This window comes from Drosophila serrata, unplaced genomic scaffold, assembly GCF_035046125.1.
Source record: "Drosophila serrata isolate PLE 108 unplaced genomic scaffold, ASM3504612v1 contig_229, whole genome shotgun sequence".
NCBI lineage: Eukaryota > Metazoa > Arthropoda > Insecta > Diptera > Drosophilidae > Drosophila > Drosophila serrata.
Genome location: NW_028257127.1, coordinates 658,457 through 683,445, shown reverse-complemented (window position 1 = coordinate 683,445; position 24,989 = coordinate 658,457). Strand labels below are relative to the sequence as shown.

Below are 24,989 nucleotides of genomic sequence, written 5' to 3'. Positions count from 1 at the left end.
AGGGAAATAAATGGTTTGAGAATAATCAAGAGAACCAAACGAGGTCTAGTAAATATTGTAGGAACAGCATACAAATATTTATTCGGCACACTAGATCAAGACGACAGGGAATTTTTAATCCGAAATTACTTAAACATGATTATTTGAAACAAGTAAATTCCGAGAAAATGCTAAAGATTAAAACATCCACTTGGCTAAAAACAGATACAAACGAAATTTTAATAATTTCCCATGTTCCTACCGAGATAACAAAAGTCCCAATATTCAATATAGTTCCATATCCTGATGAGTCCAATCCAGTCCATCCTTACTGAATCTATATTTGATAAGTTTTATATTTACGAAGATAAGGTCTATAATACACACACAGGTAAACCAATTTTCGATAAGTGTTTAACAGAAATTATTAAACAAGAACCTACTGAATGTAAATACACTAAAACACACAAAGATTACCAAATCAATTATGTTCAACCAAACATATTAGTCAACATTATTAAAATAAAGAATTGTACTATGCAAATGATGAATTCATAATTTCAAACAACCTTGCAGATTTTACACAGTCAATTTATATTGTCAACAACATTACCAAAATAGAACCTTTGGTATACATTCAAACAAGAGATATAATTTAATCCCATGTAAAATATTACAGCATGTTTCAAATCATATGTCTTACATCCTTTGTTATTACAATCCTAAGTCTAATATTGTATGTCAGTTATAAATTTAAGAGTATACCTAAGAAACTCATTGTTAAATATAAGAAAACACAAGAAGAACCAACCGATCCCGGAACAAATTGTAAATGATCAGATCATACCGGAAAATAACATTATGATTTATTCCACGTTATCCGCCTGAGGACAGGCTAAATTCAAAGGTTGGGGGAGTGACATATCCACAGTCCCATAGACTTTAGCACATGCCTACTTATTCCACATATATGTACACCCATGAATCATCATCGAATGATAACCATACAGTCATTGGATACCACAACTCCACACGAGTTCGACAGTAGAATAAACACAAATCCCCAGTAGTAGACTAAACAATTTTATTGTCTAAACATCCTTTCCTATTTGTCACGTTCACACGTTCAAAGTTCGGACTCGTTAGCTCGAAAACAAAATAATCAAATTTCAAAAGAGCACTTGTATCCAAGAGCGAATGCACTTGAATCCAAGAGAAATTAAAGAATCAATTAAGCTCTCTCTTAGAATCTTTCGAAATCAATCAAGATCCACGAAAGCTCGAAACCGAGGCTTGATCGTCACCCATCCTAGTTCAATAAGCAGAGTTCAGTTTGAGGCACGAAATTATTCGGTCGGTGTTCTTCTCATAAAAATATCCTGTAACTTATTCGGTTAAATAAAAATAAAAATAATTTTTTTTAACTTACGAATAACCAAGTATTTAATTATATATTATTTACATAAATTAAAGCACATTATCCTATGCGGTCTTTACTGATTTATTTTCTCGTAATTGCATAACTTTCCTAGACATTTCTACTTAAATCCCCATTGCATGTTTCTAGGCGCCAAACTAATATTATTTTCTTAGGAACAGGTCCCTCTCCTTTTACTGTAATAATTATATTTACCTACCACCACACAAACAATTCAAACTTAACGGAAATATTTTTTTAAATTAATTTAATTTTATTAAGTTCTTATCCTATGATATGAAGTTTACACTTATCACTAGTAACATTGAATTTTAAATATTTTTTTAGTTTAGCACACATAGACTTATAAATATAACTATATAACTATATAACTATATAACTATATAAATATTACTATCAAATCGTTCTTAGTTTAATATATTTCTGTTCTTCACATTTTATTTTAAATATTCTTTAATTATTACTGTTTGGAAACGAGACACTCTGTATATTTGTTTTTGTATACTTGATTTGTCCGCCGCTTATCAGCGGAATCAATTCGAGCTTCCCGCCGCTGCAACTGTTATAGAGCTTATCTAGTCATTTTCCATAAACTTCTAACTCCTAACTGTAACTTGTTTACATCTTCGACTAAACTTGTCGTATGATGTGCAAGCTTTCAAACGCATGGCGGTCGTCTTAATTAATTCGTGTATGGAAAATTAACCAATAAATAAATAAAACAGTAACACTAGCGGATTCAATTATAGACAATTACTAATTTTATTGTAACCCGAAAAATTAAAATATAATAGCACGTCGTCTTAATCAATTCGTGTATGCAAAATTAACCAATAAATAAATAAAACAGTAACACTAGCGGATTCATTTATAAACAATTACTATTATTATTGTACCCCGAAAAAATTCAAATATAATAGCACGTTCAAATTGATTTTGCCCTGCTATTTGAGGACTGCTAAAAGAAAGTGCACACCAAGGTCTCTCAATGAAGGTTTGCCCGTTTAAAAAGTAGAAAAAACAGTACAATATTTATTGGTCTTGCTGTGTAGTGATTTTAACGTACAATATAATAAAATAATAAAAAAATTTAAAAGAATGAGGAGAACAATGGAACTATATTTTTTTTTATTGATTTGTTGTATGCTCGCTGTACTTTATACATTGGTGCATACATATAAAACCAATATTAACATAAATATAGAGCCCAAGTCATTCAACCAAGTGGCCTAAATTTGAACTTGTCGGTATGCCTTGGTCAGCTAGCACAAAGTGCAGCTATAGTGGCATTCGAAAAACTTAAAAATATTCTTGTCTCCCTTGCTTACCCAGATTTCGGACAAGAATTCCAGTTGACTACAGATGCCTCCAGCAATGCAATAAATACCGTACTAGAAAAAAATCATACACCAATAACATTCATTTCGCGTACCCTATCGAAAGCTGAAGAGAATTATTATTAAAAACTCATTAACTTTTTGAAAAACAGATTCGACCCAAAACTCGTAAACTGAATGTTTACATCTGAAGAGGTCATGGGTATGCGTTACGGGCAGTACATTCAAGTGGCACGTATGACACCAGGCACGTGTCTGTTTGGGTTAGGTGTTAGTAGGCGCGATGGAAAATATAGGACAGAAAACAAGGAAATTGACTACCGGCGTGCTGCCAGGTTGTTAGCTTCCATGTTTACTAAGTGTGTTAGTATTAAAGATTTTAATTTGGGAATAGTATCTATGGTAAGAGATTAGTGTGTACAAATCATTATAATTTGCACATAAGACTGTAAAAGGTTCATGCAGTTCAAAGGAGGTTGTACAGTGGCGCAACACGAATGGGATATAGGATCTAATAGTTCTACATGGTACGTGGAAATTAAGCTGACACAACAAGTCAGCACTTTCCACATCACCATGGAGAAGGTTAAGAATAAAGGTTATCCCTAGCATCGTTCTACGATTGGCTAAGGACGGCAAGTTTATTAATGGGAGTCTACTAGAGTAGGTAGGTAATCTTTGGTTTGCATCCCAATTTAAACCGCGTAAAGCAAAAAGTAAAAAGTTCTTTGAACCGACTCAATGCCGTACTGAGGGCTCCAAACGCAGCATCCATATTCTAAGATAGGACGAACTAAAGAAGTATATAAGGATTTATAGGGGTCATTGAATTCCTTCGACCACCGTTTAATAAATCCAAGCACACCCCTGGCTCTATTCACCATAGACGAAATATGATCAATAAAGTTAAGTTTTGGGTCCAAGCGGACGCCAAATCATCAACAGAATTAATTCTTTCCAAAGAGCAGCAGTTCAGCGTGTAAGTAGCAAACTTAGGAACGACACGAGAGAATGTCATTAGCTTGCATTTCGAGCCATTTAAGTTTAATAAGTTTACACGGCACCAAGTTTGAAAATTATTGAGATCTGTTTGTAAATCCGACTGGCATTCAACGTCATTGCACGCCAAGCTTGACGTCATCCGCGTACATAAGCACTCTGGAGTTAGTCAAGACTTTGGGCAGGTCATTTATAAATAATGTAAACAATAAGGGTCCCAAACGGCTTCCATGCGGGACGCCAGATGTAACCCTTAGAACATTAGATAAATTATTCTTAAAGAGGACCTTTTACCTTCTGCCGTTCAGATAACTTGAGATCAAATTAAAAAGATCACTTGGAAAACACATTAAATCGAGTTTTCTAACGTGAAGAGAATGGTTAACAGAGTCAAATGCTTTACTGAAATCAGTATATATTACACCTGTCTGAAAATTATTATGGAAGCATTTTATAATATAGGAAGAAAGCTCGAAAAAATTTGTTGTTCTTGTTCTTCGCTTAATTAAACATGGAGAAATAATAATAAACGATTCCTTCCAAATAATGGGAAAGTGGGAGGTTTCTAAGGACAAGGACAACAAAGAAGATCTAAAGGAAAAAAGCTTTCGTTTAGGCTAGGACAGAAAATTAAGTTTGATTTGGGTATGTAGTAGGAATAAGTCTGGTGTAAATACGAAGATTTTGCATAAGTTGTTTAAAAAAACTGCGAAAATAGATCGGCTATTGCCTGATCATTATTTGCGGTAGTATATTCAAATAAAAGCGAGGAAGGATTTCTTTTAGGCTTACGTTTAGTGTTAACAAAATTATAAAACAGTTTTGGGTCCTGTGAGAACTGGGCCCGACAACGCGTTAAATAGTTTTTATAACACTGCGCGTTCAGAACGGTAAAGTTTGACCGAACTGATAAATAAGATGAAACGGCAGATTGAGAACCGGTGAATTTAAATTTAGCATACTGCCTAGATTCAATTCTTTAGTAAACCACTGCGGCTTATTCGAGCTTGGCGGATAATATAACAGAACACATTCAGTAACAAGAAAGAAAGCTAACTTCGGCACGCCGAAGTTTATATACTCTTGCAGATAGAACTTCTATGACTTGGAATCCCAACAATATAAATTATATTTATTTGTGTTAAAAAACACTGAAGTAATACCTGCTTTCATTTCATTCACCTTTACATATTATATTTGCAGTTTTACAGTCACAGATGTGCATTTTTCTCCACATCTAACGATCGTTTGTATGGCCCCTATATGATATAGTCGTCCGATTTTCATAAAATTTTACACAAAATTTAAGACTAATATAAAATGGCTATACCTCAAATTTGATAAAAATCTGTTGAAAACTGAAAATGTTATAATTTTTAATTGTATTAATTTCTCGATCATTCCTATGGCAGCTATATGATATAGTCGTCCGCTCCGGCCCGTTCCGACATATATAAGAGTGAGAGTATATAGAAGGCTAACTGCAAAGTTTCATTCAGATAGCTTCAAAACTGAGAGACTAGTTTGCGTAGAAACGGACAGACGGACAGAAGGACAGACGGACAGACGAATAGACGGACATGGCTAGATCGACTCGGCTGTTGATCCTGATCAAGAATATATATACTTTATATGGTCGGAGGTGCCTCCTTCACTGCGTTGCAAACTTCTGACTGAAATTATAATACCCTGCAAGGGTATAAAAAATGAAATCATGGCATTGTAAATATATCCACTGCAACTGCCATATCAGTGCACATGTATCGATCGGAGCAATTGAACTCATTTATAAAATTATTCAGCCGTCCAAAGTCCGCCTTGCGAAAGCATAGGACTTTATTGGCTGGACGGTCAAAAAAATATTCTGTACGTCACAACCTATATCAAGAGTCACATCGAAAGTTGGATGATAAGGATCTTAGGGCTGCGTCAGAGGCGCCATCCTTGCTAAACTGACTCTCGCAGGGTCAGAGACGAAGAAAAGATCGAGCAAGCGCTGTTAGGAATTTCGCAGATGGTTGACTTGAGACAGCGAAATGTCGAACAAGCCAGCGATAAAGTCATGTTGTGTAGGTGTATGGAGAGTATTGGTGGAATTACTTGAGCACCAAATAGCACCAGGGATATTAAAATCTCCTAGGACTACCAATCGGTTCCTATCCAAAAGTCTACTGGAAACCATCTGAAAATCGGAAAGGTGATTCCAATAAATAGGAAGTTCCGACAATTGAGGTATGTAGGAACATGTAATAAAAATGGAGCTACCTTCCCACAAAGGAATTCAACATCGTTGCATTCCTCGAAGGTTAATAATTCTGACGTGAGTGAGGAGTCCACCGCTATAAGAACTCCAACCCCGCGCCTGATAGGGCGGTCTAGCCGATATACTGTGAACACAGTTGGAAAAACTTCGGAGCTCAGAGCCTCCGGCTTTAACCAGGTTTCTGTGAGCACAATAACCTGAGATGCAAACGAAAGGCTATCAGAATACAAGTTAGGAAGCTTACTACGTAAGCCTCTTGCATTCTGATAGAATACAAGTTAGGAAGCTTACTACGTAAGCCTCTTGCATTCTGATAGAAAATACCTAGGGAATAGGTTAGTTTTTTGGTATGATCAGGCCTGGGAAGAGTTATTCCTACAGGTCGCATTTTCTTTTTGTTTGCTTCGAACCCTTTAACAACAATGTACTCTGCCTAGAAGTTGGGAGAGCAAATAGTGTTAAAGAGCTCGTAAGGGACATTTATTTTGATAAAGGCGGGAACATCTTCCGATGTTTGATCAGGGGAGAGCCGCGAAACAAAAATATGTCTCGTCGGTGGAACCGGGCCTAACACCCTGGGCAGATATGTCATTATACACGGGACTTTAAGGGGTCAATATTTGCGACCCCCCAAGGGACAAAACAGAAATAACCGGCGGTACGGGCACTCCCGCTGCACATTTGGGTACCGAATCATTTCTAGCGCTCGATCTCAGCACTCTTGGAATTAATGCTTAGGTCGAGGGCTATACCGAGGGAGGCTGCTGCTGAGAGCCCGTTGCAGGTTGTTGGGGTCCGTCTACATGCTGCCCACCAATAGCAGTTTTGTTGCGCCTTGCAGAATTATTTAATAGCGTAAGCCTATTAAATTGGGTGTCCAGCGCCAAGAACATATCAAGAGTCTTACGAAAACTCGTTAAAATGCCCTTAAAACCATTTTTGGTTTGCCGCATGAAAGACATCATTTCGTTTTCTACATCGCGACAGGCCTCGCAGCAGTAACGCAGGCCGATGTTTTTTTTTACATCGTCCACCGTCCGAGCTGCAACAAAAATACACTTGGCGTGCATGACGTTGTCGTACAGCCAGCAGCCGGTTGTAAGGTCTTCTGCAGAAATAGCCTTTTCGCAGGTTTTGCGAAACAGACAATATTTACGGACATTATAAGGACTTACCACTGTACTTGTACTTGGAAAAAAATGAGGGAAAAGAAACAACAGAGCTATGAAGAAGTGAAGAGTCACAGCGAAAGCGAGAGAGTGGGAGAGCGTGGGAGATAAATAGATAGCAAAAACGTTTGGCTGTTTCGACGGCGCAAACAAAAGCTAAACAAAGAAGGCACAAAAAGGAATGCAAAATATGCAAAACGCTAGCACTAACAGCACAACTAAATTGGGAAATAAAACCAATTATAAACACAAATCTGAATAGCTGCATGCACACGCGAAGTGAACGGGAAGTTATTAACACAAAATAGAAAATTTAAGTTAACCCCGGTGGTTATTTTCAAACTTTAACATAAAACGAGAGCGCAAGAAAAAAACACGTCCATTCACTTGGAAAGATGATTTTCTAGCAGAACAACTTAAGATATCAGACACAACGGCCCCGTATTCATCGACGAGTAATGAACAAATGGAGAGATTCCATTCAACACTAACGACAGCACGACATTTGCAGACTTACTTTTTAAGTCAGTTCAATAATATAACAAATCCATACATGAGTAATGAAAGACAGACCTACAGACATATTTTTTAGAAGCACAATTCCAAGAAAAAAAAGACATTGAGAAAATGAAGGAAGAAATCAAACAGAAAAAAAAAGCAAAACAAATTACTGATCTAGATCAACTGTTTATTGTTGGCTGTGCTCTAATGCCGCACACCCTGGCTGCGCCGATCTTGGGCATGTTGGCCCGCGCATCGCCGACCGCATACGGGATCACGCTGGCTTGGATTGGACGTGCCCGAGCTGCCTTCATATTAAATCCGAAATGCGGATTTTTATGAGACAAACCCATTTGGAGTTTCAATCCTTGGCGGCTGGATTCAAGGATTTGGCAAGCCGTTTCCAGAAAACGGAATCTTTTTTTAAATCAATGAAACTGATAAGTGTCACGCCAATATAAAATACAATTAAACCAAGAAAGGAAGCTAACTTAGGCATGTCGAAGTTTTATACCCTTGCAAAAACAAATTCGATGACTAGGAATCAATACAATATAAATTATATATTTTTATGTTGCTGCTTTCATTTCAGGTACCTATACATATTATATTTGGCACCTATATGGTACAGTAGTCCGATTTTCGTAAAATTTTACACAAAATTGTAGAATAATATAATATGGCTATAATTTAAATTTGATGAAAATCTGTTGAAAACTGAAAAAGTTATAATTTTTTAATTTTATTAATTTCACGATCATTCCTATGGCAGCTATATGATATAGTCGTCCGAGTGAAAGTATATAAAAGACAACCAACAAAGTTTCGTTCAGAAAGCTTTAAAACTGAAAGATTTGTTTGCGTAGAAAAGGACAGACGGACACGGCTAGTTGATGCTGATCAAGAATATATATACTTTATATGGTCAGAGGTGCCTCCTTCACTGCGTTGCAAACTCAGTACGATTTTGGGTACTAGGTTTACTCTTTCCTACTTAACCTACATGCGACTGTCCTCGGTAAAAGGGTACCAGTCCTGGTTGGATATACTTTTCCTGCGTTTCCGTAAGGGAGCGGTTGTTCTTTCCGTCTGCTTACTTTTTCGTAGGAGATCTGTGGCCAAGTCTATTATTACTACTAGGAGGATATAAAAACTATGTATATTGTAGTATGTGCATATATCGGCAACATTAAGTTGCATTAAATAAATAAACAAACTCTAGTAGACGTGAAATAAGATCACCCACTTATGCCAGACGCTAAGTCAGCATTCCCACGCTGACCGCTATCAGCCAGTTATGCTGCACTCTAAGCCAGCATTCACACGCTGACCATGTGCAATATATATATATGCCCATAAGACTCTCTCTCCCTTTAACATAATATATAATATATATATATTCGGCTGCGCTTCTGTCGCTGCCAACGGCAGCGCAGTCGCACGCCTTTATTATGTACTTAGGCTAAGTTCACCAAATTATTTTGAATAAAATACATTCTGAAAATGACTACTTATGAGCACACCCGTGCTAACCAAATTTTACAATAAATAAAATTATACAATATCATATAGCTGCCAAGGGAACGATCCGAAAGTGTTTACAAAAAAATGTATAACATTTTAAATTTTGAACATAATTTTTTCAAATTTGTGATTTTTATATTATTCTACAATTTTGTGTACAATTTTATGAATATCAAACTATTATATCATATGATAGAAACGATCGAGAAATTGATGCAATTAAAATTTAGAACTTTTTCAGTTTTTTTTACAGATTTTCGTCAAATTTGAGATATAAAATGGCTATATTATTTTACAATTTAGTGTAAAATTTTATAAAAATCTGACTACTACATCATATCTGCCAAAGAACGATCGTGAAATTAATACAATTAAAAATTATAGGTTTTTTAGTTTTCGACAGATTGTCATAAAATTTAAGATTATTATACAATTTTGTGTAAAATTTTATAAAAATCGGACGACCATGTCATATATGTGCCTTACAAACGATCGTTAGATATAGAGGAAAAATGCAAAACTGTGAATATAAAACAGTAAATATAATATGTAAAACGGTGGAATTATATGGAAAACATTGGAATTAAGTGTTTTATGTGAGGAAGAACTAAAAGTTAAAATTAAAAATTCGAACTAAATAGGGAAACCTAGGTACCTAGGTGCCCCAGTACTGGCATCACTAGAAAATGCCTTCAAGAGGACACCAGGTGAAAAAAAAAAAACACCTTGATCTTCAAGGATTCCGAAACCGCACAATATCCGGACAACTAAGGACCATACTGGCATATGCGCGGCCCGGAAAGAGGGCCTTCCATTTTAGCCTAGCCTAACCGAATATGTTAACTAATCGTTGAGTAATTCTTAAAGAATTGTTGATGGATTGCTGATGATTTGTTGATGAATTTGTTGTTTTTTTTTTTTTTTTTTTTTTTTTTAGATTTGGAAATCACATATAAAGCATGTTTAGGCTTTTTTGTTCACAATCCTTTTCTAATTGAAGTAAATCTAAGAGCTAATAATTACAACTAAACAAAAAGAACGCCGTCTCCGGATGATCAGCTCTTTGCTTTTCTGTTTGCCTTGAGCAGTTTCGCCTTGAGAGCCTTGACGTCCACCTTGCTGGATGAGGAGCTGTCCTTCTGAGACGAAGAAGCTTTCTCCTCTGTAGGTGGCACAAAGTCCTTGTTCCGACGCTCGTCCTGGCGCTTGGCCGCCTCCGCCTGCTTGGCGCTGCGCTCCTGCTGCCGCTTGGCTTGTTTTTGCTCCTGGTTGAGGAAGTACTCGCCCGAGGCCAGCTGCTTGTCCACCTTGCTCTCCGGCTGTGTAGGCGGGAACGGTGTGTACTCCTTCTTGGTCTTGCGCACCTTTGGCTGCTTGCGCTTGCTAATGTTCTTGTTCTTGAACTTGGGCAGAAACCGTGACCAGTCCTCGTTGGCCAACCGCGGGTCCTTCATCAGCTCGCGCTTGATCATTAGCGCCTTGATGTTGTAAATGAACGTTGTTCATGGTCTCCAGCACAATGTCTCTGACCTGCTGCAAGCCCTTGTACGGACCCAGAGCCGAGACAGTGTTGCCCTGAACCAGCACGTAGCAGTCGGTGAGGAGCTCAATGGACTTGAGCGTGGCTCCGTTGCCACCGATCAGGCGCTGGCGCCGCTTGACGAACTTCTCCTTCTTATGAACCAGATTGCCGATCTTGATGATGTCGCAGTCGATGTCGTCCTGGAGCACACGGTTTGCCTGCTCGAAGGGCACACTGCGGGCCATCATCTTGATCATGTCGCGCGCCTTGATGATGATGTAGGGATCCCACGTCTTACGGCTGGTCTTCACCACCATGCTGCCCTCCATCAGGTCCAGTTCGGCCTTCAAGTGGTGCTCTGCCACGCACTGCTCCACCAAGGGCCACACTTCCTTTAGGTAACGTTCTCGGTACTTGGGGAATAGCGTGGCGAACGAGCTCTCCTCCACCATGCCGTGCGGATTGTCCTCTGCCTTGAAGGTGGGTATCTTCATGGCCCAGGCATTGTCCACCGGCTCCGTGCTGATCTTGGTCTCCTCCGTCTCGCTGTCGCTCATGGTTCACCGGTTTTCGACGTATTTATTTATTTATATTTTCACAGGTGAGTTTATATGTATGGACATTCATCGATGATTTATCAACAATACCGCCTTGACTGTTGTGAAATCGTTGCGGAACAAGAAAGTGCGTAAGTGAATATATGTGTGCTTCTGTTTGCCAGCGCAAGCACCAAAAATGGAAATCGCGTTTTTCGATTATTTTTCAATAGTCGCACGCTTAATACTCTAATGTTCCAATGTGATGTAATGTATAAATACCATATATTGTGTGTCAATAGCCGCTATTACTTACATGACAGTCAGCCAATAGGGTACACAGGGGGATCAACGGATGACCGAGTCATCTGTCGTATCTGGTGGTACCATCCGTAGTGCGGCTATACTTTCCAAGCGAGGGCGGCTGGAAGCAGGTCCCCAATCGAGGTTCGACCGGGGATGCTGACCAATTGTAGTCGGGCGGACCTGGGCAAGTCTTAAAACAGTCTCCCTTCAAGTCAGGTGTGTGACGCGACCCGTGCACACTGACTTCCAGGTTCGCAGCTGAGGGGTAAAGCCAGCTGTGTCTGTACGGAGCCTTCCCAGGGCCAGGCAACCCTGGGTCGTAAGTGGCCTTGCCGCAGTTTTGGGGCGAAGCTGCGGTCGACCTATCTTCAAAGCCCCAAACCCCCTCTGGCCCGCTGCGCTTGCCAGGTTGAGCAAAGCGTGCGTTTATGTATTAAAATGAATTCTAAAAACCGAGCTTCGGAACTCCCGGGAGAGGATAAACCCCAAACAATGTCAACGAAGGACGAGAAGGAGATGCAGAGGCCGAGACTGGTCGCTGCATCTCACATTGTATCGGAGACCGACGGAGAAGAGTCGCAATCCGAGGGGAGGGCGAGTAGCACTCCCCAATCAAAACATACAGGTAGGGCTCAGCTGAGCACCACCTCAGAGATAGCGAAAATGTCTCACCATCAGAGACGAGCGAGGGTCAACAGAGCCCGCTTCGTTCTCGGCAAGATAGCCAATAATGAGGCTGAGGGCAAAACTGACCATCGGGATGCCGAGGACAAGGCCAAATTCCTTGCGGAGATCGCACCTAAGAGGTCTAAAGACTCACTGGGCAAGCCGAGAGCGACTAACTTTGTCAGCAAGGCAAAAAAGTTTAGCGAGGTGCCTGCTGTCGGAGAAGTGGGAGAAGATAGAGGCCAAGTTGGCCGACAAGGTAACCGACAGGTTGGTTAGCATGCCGACCGGTCCCATCCCCTCCTTCGACTCCTCAGACGTGGTCAGGGAGCCCCGGGTCACCAGATGTGACGACCGGTTCTCTAGGAGCTTCCAGGCGAAATGTGTGGCCTTTAAATTAGGCAATTCCACGCCACGGAGATCCCAAGAAGACCCAGAGCTCGCATCTGGTGGCCGAAGGGACAAACCGACCATAGGCCAGGGTGATCGCCTGTCTGAAGGCCCAAAGCCCAGACGTCCATACAGAAGACTAGACCATCCCCGGAGCAGAACAGGTACGTTGCGTGCCGCAGCTGGAAGCCAACGACCATAAAGTCCTGTACGGCATTAACAAGGCCAAGCTAGGGTCTTCCTGGCCGAGCCAAACGAGATTCTGGAGGAGGTCGATGACAACAACAAAGCCCAAAAAGCATACAAAAAATCAGTATATATGTAAGTGGGCAATAGATTCTTTCGAAAAGTACAAAAGCCCGAGCCCAGACAGCATAATAGCGGCAATGTTACAATCAGACAAAAAAAGCATCTAATGATGACTAAAAGCCACTGACGAAGTTTGTATAAGACTGAGGCACATCCCGCTCCTGGGAAGGGAAGCGAAAGTCATCTTCATACCGAAATCAGGCAGAAGGGGGCACATCCTAGCAAAGGATTACAGACCGATAAGTCTCACCTCCTTCGCCCTGAGACTCCTGGACGTTCACATCCGGAAGAGACAACAGGGACATCGACTTTCGGATGCGCAGGCGGAGCAGCCTAACAATCTAGGAGTGATACTACACAAAAAGCTCTCATTAAAGAAAAACATTGCGGAAAAGGCAAGAAATGCTTTCTTCTCCTGCAGGAATATGTTTGGAGACAAATGGGGACTACACCCAAAGATCATTATATGGCTCTACACAGCAGTGGTACGACAAATACTAACATATGGGGCCCTTGTATGGTGGCCGGCACTAAGTAGGGCATAAAACAGATCGAAGCTGACACGAGTACAACGAGCATAGAGTGCGGGGGCCATGGGAGGAATGCTGAATATAATGCCGATAGAACAGGTGGTAAAGGACATTGCAGCCCCGAGCGCAGTAAGATTGAAAGCAAGCAATTGGTGGAAGGAATACAGCGCCGGGCACGGCAATATACTTGAAAGCTTCAGAATAAAGGCAAACGAAAAAAACGGACTACATGACCGCGCAGTTCAACTTCCGGAACGCATTCTCAACCTCATACCCAACAAGGGAAGATTGGAGAAGGGATAAAGTGGCAGTAGAGAACGAGGTGTCCCTCTACACCGATGGCTCCAAGATGAGCTGTGGCGTAGGGGCTGGGATGTAGGCTGAAAATTGGGGAATTGACTAAGACTCAGCCATAGGGCCATACTGGCCGATGATTGCCCCCCTCAGGAGGTCGTCCGGTTCAACATCTCGGACTCAGCGGCGGTCTTTCAAGTTGAGTTTGCTAGCCATAAGGGAAGCAGCCCAACTCTCCTTACGGCGGGAGCTTAAAGAGCATAGCAAGTGCGGATCTACTGGAATAGCCAGCTATTAAATCCCAAGCTGTCGTGAAAACAAACTCACGGCAAATGGCAAAATGCAAGAAAAAAATGAGGTAAAAGTAACCTGGGTACCGGGACACAGATCCCATTGTGGGCACATAACCCAATCTGTAGAAGTTGCAAACTAACTACAGAGCAAGAAACACCGGAACATCTGCCCTACTACTGCCCAGCGCTAAACAACACCTAACTTCGCCACTTTGGTACCTATCAGATGGAGTCACTGGGAAGCATAGGAAAGCTAAAGCTATCGGCAATACTAGGTTTCCTTACTGACTCAGGATGGTACTGAAAGTGATCGGGACCACAAATTGCAAACAGAGGGAGTGGAGCAAAAAGGAGCTTAGCTCTAATTTGAAGCTCTAGTCTTGTGCCTCACCACTGTAACCTATCTTACCTTAACATAAAAGCTCATATTCTTACGGACATTTTACAACGTCCCCGAAAATAGTATATTGAGGTGGGGGACCACCCTGAACGCCTGAAAATGGGAGGGTTTTTAAAAATTAATTTTACCAAAGCTATGGAAAGTACAACTTTTTATTGATTGAAATATCAAAGTACATATGTTAAAGTAAGAATTACTATTTTAAGAATTAAAAATATTAATTAATGGCGGAGATAAAATAAAAAGCCAGAGCCGATAAAATAAAGATTAAGATGGAAAAGTTTAAATTTTCTTACGCTATGGATATTTCATCTGTTAAAATAAATGTCCCTAACGAGCTCTTTAACACTATTTGCTCTACCAACTTCTGGACAGAGTACATTGTTATTAAGGAGTTCGAAGAAAACAAAAAGAAAAAGCGGCCTGTAGGAATAACTCTTCCTAGGCCTAATCATACCACTGCGTCTTCCAATCCCGGCCCAAAAAACTAACCTAACTGCCCTATCAGGCGAGGGGGTGGAGTTCTTATATCGGCGGACTCCTCACTCACGTCAGAATTATTAATTATTATTATCTATCAAAAATAGCTCTATTATTATTAGTTGTTCCTACATACCTCCATTGTCGGAACTTCCTATTTATTGGAACCACTCTTTCCGCTATTTAGATGGTTTCCAGTAGACTTCTGGATAGACCAGTTGGTAGTCCTAGGTAATTTTAATATCTATGGTGATATTTGTTGCTAAAATAATTCCATCAATACTCTCCTTACTTCTTCACACCATGACTTTATCGCTGACTTGTTCGACATTTCGCTGTCTCAAGTCAACCATGTGCGAAATTCCTTATAGCGCTTACTTGATCTTTGCTTCGTCTCTGATCCTGCGAGAGTCAGTTTAGTAAGGATGGCGCCTCTGACGGAGCCCTAAGATCCTTATCATCCAACTCTCGATGTGACTCTTGATATAGGGTGTGACGTACAGAATATTTTTTTGACCGTCCAGCCAATAAAGTCCTATGCTTTCGCAAGACGGACTTTGGACCGCTGAATAATTTTATAAATGAGTTCAATTGCTCCGATCGATACATGTGCACTAACATGGCAGCTGCCATGATTTCATTTTTTACTGAATGTGTACTGTTATATTATCCGCCAAGCTCGAATAAACCGCCGTGGTTTACTAAAGAATTGAGCCGACTTAAAAAAAAATCTAGGCAGTATGCTAAATTTAAATTCACCGGCTCTCAATCTGCCCTTTCATCTTATTTATCAGCTCAGTCAAACTTTACCGTGCTGAACTCGCAGTGTATAAAAATTATTAAACTCATTGTAGGGCCCAGTTCTTACAGGACCCAAAACAGTTTTATAATTTTGTTAACGCTAAGCGTAAGCCTATAACAAATCCTTCCTCGCTTTCATTTGAAAATAGTACCGCTAATATTGAGCAGGCAATAGCCGATATATTTTCGCAGTTTTTCCAAACCACTTATTCAAACTCTTCGAATTTATACCAGACTTATTCCTACGACATACCCAAATCAAACTGAATTTTCTGTCCTAGCCTAAACGAAAGCTCTTTTCTTTTAGATATTCATCGGGTCAAGCCAGATTATTCACCAGGTCCCGACGGAATTCCGGTCTGTGTGCTCAGGTATTGTGCCGACGCCGTGTGCTATCCCCATCTAAAATTGTTTACCTTATCCTTAGAAACCTTCCACTTTCCTATTATTTGGAAGGAATTGATTATTATTCTTTAATTATTAATTAATTATTAATTTTTAAACTTGATGCCGTGTAAACTTATTAAACTTAAACGTCTCGCAATGCAAGCTAATGACATTCTCTCGAGTCGTTACTAAGCTTGCTACTTACACGCTGAACTGCTGCTCTTTGGAAAGAATTAATTCTGTTGATGATTTCAGCATCCGCTTGGCCCCAAAACTTGACTTTACTGATCATATTTCGTCAATGGTGAATAGAGTCAGGGGTGTGCTTGGATTTATTAAACGGTGGTCGAAGGAATTCAATGAACTCTATGTTACTAAATCCTTATATACTTAGAATATGGATGCTGCGTTTGGAGCCCTTAGTAGGACGTCCATAGTAAACACATTGAGTCGGTTCAAAAGAACTGTTTACTTTTCGCTCTCGCGGTTTAAATTGGGATGCAAACCAAAGATTACCTTCCTACTCTAGTAGACTCCAATTAATAAACTTGCCGTCCTTAGCCAATCGTAGAATGATGCTAGGTATAACCATTATTTTTAACCTTATCCATGGTGATGTGGAAAGTGCTGACTTTTTGAGTCAGCTTAATTCCACGTACCATGTAGAACTATTAGATATCCCATTAGTGTTACGCGACTGTAGAACCTCCTATGAACTTCATGAACCTTTTACAGTGTTATGTGCAAATTATAATGATTTTTAAAATCTTTATTCGCGATTGAATTTATTACCTATTTTTACATTTCTTTTATTTTATTTTAATTTATGTGTTATAATATATTATTTCTTAGTCAATTTAATTAATTAATTGTAAATACATATATAATAATGAATTTAAGTGATTTTATTTTGTTATAATAATATTAATAATTAATATATATATTTAATAATTCAAATATATAATATACATACTTATTTATATATTCTGTATGTACATATTATGTAAATAACCCAATTTTAGTATTTGATATGAAAATAAAATAATTCGAACGCATTCAAACTTAAGAAAATTATGTGCCAAGACTTTATTTTAATTATACAAAATTTGAAACGTATAGCTTTTGGTTAGCACTACAATTGGTGCTAAGATCGATTTTGAATCCTTGTTCGTTTTTATGATATTCACTAAAATGTACTGCATTCGCACGCGACAAAAAACAGAAGTTACATTTGCAAGAAACCAGTTAAATATATGATTTCAGCGAAACGTGATGAAAAATTGCATTACAATACATTTTAATGAATTATACAAAGAATTATATTAATAATGTATTTTGTTTGATTTTAAAATATTAAGTAGTTATTTTTATACCCTTGCAGGGTATTATAATTTCAGTCAGAAGTTTGCAACGCAGTGAAAGAGGCACCTCCGACCATATAAAGTATATATATTCTTGATCAGGATCAACAGCCGAGTCGATCTAGCCATGTCCGTCTGTCCGTCTGGCCGTTTCTACGCAAACTAGTCTCTTAGTTTTGAAGCTATCTAAATGAAACTTTGTAGTTAGCCTTCTATATACTCTCACTCGTATATATGTCGGAACGGGCCGGATCGGACGACTATATCATATAGCTGCCATAGGAATGATCGGAAAATGTTTAAAAAAAAAATTTTAACATTTTCAGTTTTCAATAGAATTGGATCAAATTTAAAATACAGCGATTTTAATATACTCTTCAATTTTGTGTAAAATTTTATGAAAATCGGACTACTATATCATATAGCTCCCATAGGAACGATCGAGAAATTAATACAATTAAAAATTATATCTTTTTCAGTTTTCAACAGATTTTCATCAAATTTGAGGTATAGCCAATTTACATTAGTCTTGAAAGTCATGAAAATCGGACGACTATATCATATAGGTGCCATTCAAACAATCGATGGATGTAGAAGAAAAATGGAAATCTGTGAATGTAAAGCTGCAAATATAATATATATAGGTGAATGAAATGAAAGCAGGTATTACTTCACACAATTATAAAATTTATATGGTATGGATTCCTAGTCATAGAATTTCTACCTGCAAGGGTATATAAACTTCGGCGTGCCGAAGTTAGCTTCCTTTCTTATTTAAATTCAATTTTAGTCCCGGTCGCACGCGACATTTTTGAAAGCGAATATTGGTGATCGGATCATTTTTTCTTCTTAACTAGTCGAGTTAACCAGGATCCGCTTGAAAATATATTTGCGTGCGTTTGTGCAAAAGGTGGTAACTGCAGAAACCCTCCAGTTAGTAATTTAATATAATAATTGCCAAACTAATATCTGTCCATATTTTTAAATTTTCGCAAAAGACAAATTGCGAATTAGATGATGATGTTGCCAGTTGAGTTTGATTCAATTATATATCAGCCTGGCATTGAAAAGAAAGAAATACAGTAGCAAGAATATATGGATAATTTTTTGAGCAATAATTTACCCATTGAATTAACCTCAAATAGATATTTTTGTAGATATGTATATTGCAAAGGCATCCATCCGAGCTTTTTATACATGACTTTGGAAAATTTAAAGCACCATCTGATATATTTTTGTTGTCTGTAAAATCCACATAAAGGTTTTTGAAAATATTTTCAAAAATAACTAAATATTAGGAAATTTATTGTGGAACAACGTAATAAGTGCACAAATGAAGGTATTTAATACTCATTATGATATAAAAATTGAATGTTATGTGCATAAGATAGATAAATAAACTTGTAAAGTTTTACTTTTATGGCAGAAGAAGCAATATAAGCTAAGTATTTTATGTCATAAATAATAAACATTAATAATATATAATGAATGTGAACTAGTCCTATTGGGATACCACAATTAATAAAACGCGCCAGAAAGTCTACCTCTATAGTGATGTGAAAACAATTTAAACCAATATTTATTATGAACTTAATATTTTGTTATAATATTATATTTTATTATTGTGACATAAATACGTATAGATTTTAAATTAAATATTGGAATTAAACACTTAGTATTTATATTTTTTTATATTACTTATAAAAATAAAGAAAAAAAGAACAATATATAGGGATTCAAGCACTAAAAAAAAATGTTTAAAATGTTTAGTTTAAATCAAAAGAAACGAACACATGGATATGCACATGTATACATCAGATGTTTCTGCTGGCGTTCTCGTCCCACTCTCTACCTAACAAGCGGTCGGCAGCCCAAAATATAAAATTTTAATTTTTCGTCGTTGGGCTTGCGAACAGAAGCACACGCATTTATTATTTACGCACGCATACGCACTTGTTTGTTCCGTGTTTACTCATACATGCAAATCCATTATATTTTTAGATTTTTACGCTCTCAACTTTGTGAGAGCAAGAAGAGGGCCATAGTCATTTGAATAAAAAAATTAGCCTCATATTGCAAAACGATTGTATAGTCTTGAGGCATCTTGTAATCTGTATAGTTTTTGGTAAAACCTCCTTTGAACTGCAAGAACTTTTTAGAGTCTGTGCAAATTATAATGATTTGTACACACTAATCTCCAACGTAGATACTCTTCCCAAAATAACATGCAAGCAATCAACCTGACAACACCGGTAGTAAATTTCCTCGTTTTCTGTCCGATATTTTCCATCGCGCCTACTAACAACTAACCCAAACTGACACGTGCCTGGTGTTATACGGGCCACTAGTGTACTGACCGTAGTGCATCAACGTCCATATATATTGTCAATTAATTAAGGCACTTTTTTTAGCGAATGGTCGTATGAAAATCCGAAAATATAAATATAGATACAGCATGACGTAGCCGTTTTTTTTTTTTTAAATATATTTTTTGAGCAAATGGGAGCACTTAAAAAACTATATTGTATATACGAAATTTCTGCTTTAAAAATGTATCTTGAAAAAAAATCATATAAAAAAAATCTTACGTCATGCCAAAAAGAATGTTATAGAGAAGCTGTGTAAAAAATTAAGGGAATCGGTCGAGTAGGTATTGAGAAATCAAGTACACCGTTCCAAAAAACGAAGTTTTGAAACCAACCAACCCATACAAAGAAGACTAAAAAGTACTCTAAGTTATACCTGCAGCGCTCACTTCTAATGACTGTAATATCCACAAATAATGAGATTTCTTTAAGCCTGATAAATATCTTAAAATGACTGTTAGAATATCGGCTTCTAAATTTGTAAAAAAAAAAATTCAAAATTTTCAGGGCGGTTATAAATGTTATGATCATTAGAAATCGGCGCGGCAGGAGGAAACGGAGAGTAGCTGCAAGTCGTATCTTGCGTTTTTAAAACTATTCACTATTCACTATTTTACAACTATTCAACTTATTAATTAAAAAAAAAAAGAATTGAAACAGATTTTACATACATATGTACAGTGACGTTACATTTTTTATTCAATGTATAGAACTTTTTTTATGAAACTTTTTAATACGAAGTTTTCTACTGAAAAAATTTAATCCATTGTTGAAGTGCTCTCAATTTCAGCTACTTCAAGCTGTTAAAAATTTATATCTTAAAAAATATTTTTCACAGATTCCCACCATCAAGACGCGATCTCGAAAAACCAATGATTGTCATATCTCCACCATTTTTAATTAAAAAAAAAATTTTCTTTTAGTATTTGTGAAAAAATCTATCTCAAATAGTTTAGTCACATTACATTTTGGAAAAGTCGTCCTAAGAACATCCCCGTTCATTGTATTCTATCCTGAGTCGCTCACAGCTTGAAAAAAAAATCCGACTGAGATGCTCTAGGTCACGATACAATTACGAAGGTAGTCACTTCGGCAGTCAAAGCAGTCGGGTTTTTCTTCAGTGCGTCTTCGTTTTTCGTAGTGAAAGGTTGCGTGCGGACAAATTTGTTTCTAAATATTAAAAAATTCTATTTTAAGACAATAATATACTTTAGGATTAAGCATTTAAACAAAAGACTCGCCACGCAAAAACAAAAACAACGGCTTATTTCCAGCTCAAAATTTTTAAAAATTAAATTATAAAAAAAAAAATTCTACTCATTTTATTACAAAAGGAAGCTTAAAGCCCCATACTTCATCTAAGGGTTAATCAACACATTCTATTGTTGTCCCGCTCGCACTTACTAGGTTGAGCCCCTCTCACTCGCACTCATTGCTATGATTGAAGAGGTACCAGATTTTTCCGACGGAACTACCTTTTAAAATTGTATCATGCTCTAGGTCACCTTACCCCCTGTTAATTTTCAAAATGTTGACTTCTAAAGTATTACCTTCTTTCAAAACTCGAAAGGTTTCGTTATGTGGTAATATTTTATTTTCTATTTCGTGTTGGCCACACCTTCGTATCCACCATTATATACAACTCTTTGTGTGGTACAATCTAATTCAAATTTAGAGAAACCTTTTCAGCTTCAACTCTTTAATTTGCTTTAGCGACCAGAAATGGGCCTTGTTAAAATTATACACGACTCTGTAATGACTCTGTAAACAAATTTTTGCGATCTGCCATCGTCGTTAATTCCATTTGACAAAAATTAAGGTCTTAATTGTAAGCTAAATTTTAAACACTTGTTCGTAAATAAAATTTGAACAACGGTTTTTAAGAATACGGCACAGCGCCAAATTATATTAAGAGACAAATTAAATTATGCAAATTTCGAGTTGGAGTGAAAAATTAAGTCAATGTTTGTATATTTTATTTTATTACATACAGTGACGCACTAAACTGTTGGCACAGTTGCAAACTTGAACTTTAAGTGCTATTTCCAGGCGTATACATTATTTTATTGAATACATTTTTTTTAATATAGTTAAATTAAATTATTATGTATAAAATTACCCTATTTTTATTTTATTTTGTTTCATATATATAGAACTATATAAACTTTAAAAGAAAATGACCATATTTTGTGACACAAAAATCTTGGCACAGTTACTAGTTTTACTTGATTTATTTTAGACTTACGACCTTTATGTTCTTTACTTTTTAACAAATGTAAAAGGGTTCTTTTTTTAAGCACATGGCGTCACAAAGTTTCCAAAAAAATTTACATTTATCTTCAGTTCTTCTGCCATTGTCCTAAATTTTAAGAAAATGGAGAATATCCGAAAAAAAACCGACGTAGCTCAAAGAAAAATTGTCCTTCATCTGCACAATGTAGTCAAATCGTATGGCGAAATAGCCAAAACGATTGAACTAAGCCGATTTTCGAGAGTCGAGTCGAAAGCTTGGAGAGCGCACCTAAATCTGGGCGTCCCAAGGCTTTAAGTCACCGGGAACGCAACGCGGTGATCCGAAAGGTCAAAGTGGACTCCAAAACATCATCCTCCCAGATCGCCGCTGAAGATAAAACCGATCGTAAAAAGTGTCCTATACGAAACCAACTTACATTGGCGAGCTGCTAGGCAAAAGCCGTTCATATCTGATATCAATAAAAAACGCGTTTGACCTATACTAAAGGGTATCTGAACAAGCCAATTGAATTTTGGGATCAGGTACTCTTTTCGGAAGAAACCAAAATTAATATTTATCGCTCTGATGGCCGCCAGCACTTATAGAGAAAGCCGAACACTGAGTTGGATAAAAGTAACTTGGCACAAAAGTCAATCCCGGGGGCTGAGGCGTGATGGTATGGGGATCATGTCATCCGCTGGTGTCGGTAACCTGGTGTTCATCGGGCGTATCATGGATAAAGTATGTTACCTCAATACCGTAGTATGTTAAAACCGTCAAAGTTCAAAATGCAAAAATTCGTTACTTTTATGCAGGACAATGATCTGAAGCTTTCTGCTCACGATGTGCGTATGTTGCCCACTAACTATAGAGCACATATACTGCCACATCCACCAGTCACCGGACCTAAACCCGATCGAGCATTTGTGGGAGCAACTCGTTAGACGAATGAAAAAACACATTTCATCAAAAAATGGCCTTAACAAGGCATTATTGGAGAAATGGCTGAATATTTTAGCAGAAGTTACTAAAAAATTGGTGTAAGTCCTAGGCTGTCATCAATAAAAATTCATCAAGAATTCATCGATGATTCATCAACAATTCATTATCCATTGATCGATGTTTCATCAACAAAGTTCTCAACGGCCGGGCCATGGTACTGCCGACGACTACCGACTAGGCTACCGCCGTAACTGTATCGTGGGCAGAGCGTCGTACTAGAAGTCCCAGTCGGCAGAGCGTCGGCTCGGTCGAAGTCGCAGTCGGCGCGTTGATGACAGTGGCCTATTCATGACACGTGGTACTGCAGGGTAGTACAAGGTATTCGATGTGTAGGTAATGACATAGTGTACAAATTATACAATAGATTTCGACAAGAATAAAAGTATTACCTTATTTACAACAAATGGGAAGTTTTTGTCATCTTCTGCGTTTACAAGTTTATTTGTTTAAAAGCTTATAAAATTGATACAGAATTCGAATTTAGCCCAATATTAACATTTAAAAGGCTTTCAAGACAGAAGTCAATAAAAATCGTATGGCAATATATTTACACATGCAAAAACTTATGTATATGTCGACATCTATATAGTGTTTGTTTTTTTTTTAATGCAATTACCTTTCGTAACTTAATGTGACCGTAGTTTGGATTTGCAAATAAATATTTAAAGTTCATACGTCCCTCAAATTACAGTCGATGAGTAGCGTCAAAATGGAACGGTGGGAAAATGGAACACGGAGGGGATCTTTAATTTTTAATTTATTTCGTAGTTAGGGCACTAATTCGAATAAAATAAAGTTTCTAAATGCTAAAAAATGAACTTACTAATGTTCGTGTGTTTACGGATTTCTTAATATCTCGGCTAATCGAACGCGTTCAGAAATACCCGATACTCCAAAATAAAGGAAATTTATTTATCTTCAAACCGTCACTTTTTGACCAAATCGCATAACAATGATCTAACCTCGGGGTCGGCCCCATACAAAAAAGGGCATCAAAAATTGTACGAATTACGAACGCGTGCACATATGCACGGTATATAGGCTTACTAGGGAAAGATTAACGAATACTTGATGAAAATTTCAATTGTTTTTAAACCATAGGATTTTGAGAAAATCAAATAACAGTGGGTGGTGTATATTATAAAATATATATATATATATAAGAAAAATACTAAATTATATAAAAATAGCAAATTGTTAAATAAAACATAAAGAAATATTTTTCTCAAACCATCGATAGTGTCGATAGTACTATCGGTAGTGTGATGCTTTTTAATTCTTAGATGTAAAAAAGCTATAAAATGAAATTTGAACAAAACTTTATTATATTTTTAACTCTTTAAAAATTAAAAATTAATTTAATTTGTTGCTTCATTATATTTTTAACTCTTAAGTAAAGTGGGCTTAGGACCTACGTTAATAACTAGCCTTTTTTGATTAGGGATTGTATAAAAAGTACATCGTCGAACTGCGCATTCGAGCGGGTAAGAAGTACAAAACTAATTCTATTTTAAAAAGAGCATTAGGAGATTTTTACTTTCAGCTATACTTTTGCTTTTTACTATATATGTGCCTTCCACTTTCAACTTTATTTTTTCTTTGTGATGTGATAAGCAGCGTGCAAAACTATCGATAGTGTAGGGCAGCCATCGATGGCGGTGCGATAGCGCCAAACCATCGATAGTGTCGATAGTGCCATCGATAGTTCTCCACCTCTAATCATCACTAATTACAAAAAAATAAATAAACAAACAAATATAGGTGGACGACACTGCTGGGACGAATTGGTGGCATTGGAATTTCCGCCACGACGCATCCACTCATCCTGTGCTGCCTCCTGGTCTTTTAGGGTCATCACCCATCTCCGGCGGGCCGGAAACCTATTCCAGGCGGTCTGGCGACC

The 24,989-nt window shown here is 37.6% G+C and overlaps 1 protein-coding gene, 1 long non-coding RNA gene and 1 pseudogene across 8 annotated transcripts in view; 1 reads left to right on the top strand and 2 right to left on the bottom strand.

Moving 5' to 3' along the window:
* Positions 1 to 23,829, bottom strand: part of MFS17 (Major Facilitator Superfamily Transporter 17) — a 105,932-nt gene extending 82,103 nt beyond the window's left edge. For 3 of the 6 annotated variants that reach the window (XR_015271073.1, XM_086830220.1, XM_086830222.1), the window contains exon 1: positions 23,703 to 23,829. The gene's annotated coding sequence lies outside the window, so the exon portion shown is untranslated. Of the gene's footprint in view, positions 1 to 23,475 lie in introns of all 6 variants that reach the window. The other 3 variants (XR_015271072.1, XM_086830219.1, XM_086830221.1) reach the window with 1 other exon arrangement.
* Positions 1,650 to 18,757, bottom strand: LOC110182623 (KRR1 small subunit processome component homolog pseudogene; annotated as a pseudogene). Its single transcript, XR_002319579.2, has 2 exons — positions 18,609 to 18,757; positions 1,650 to 18,542 (listed from the first exon to the last, which is right to left on the bottom strand). The product of XR_002319579.2 is annotated as a KRR1 small subunit processome component homolog pseudogene (transcript).
* LOC147644117 (uncharacterized) lies at positions 22,670 to 23,490 on the top strand. Its single transcript, XR_015271076.1, has 2 exons — positions 22,670 to 22,825; positions 22,900 to 23,490. It is a non-coding gene; the product is annotated as an uncharacterized LOC147644117 (long non-coding RNA).
* Positions 23,830 to 24,989: the final 1,160 nt, after the last annotated feature.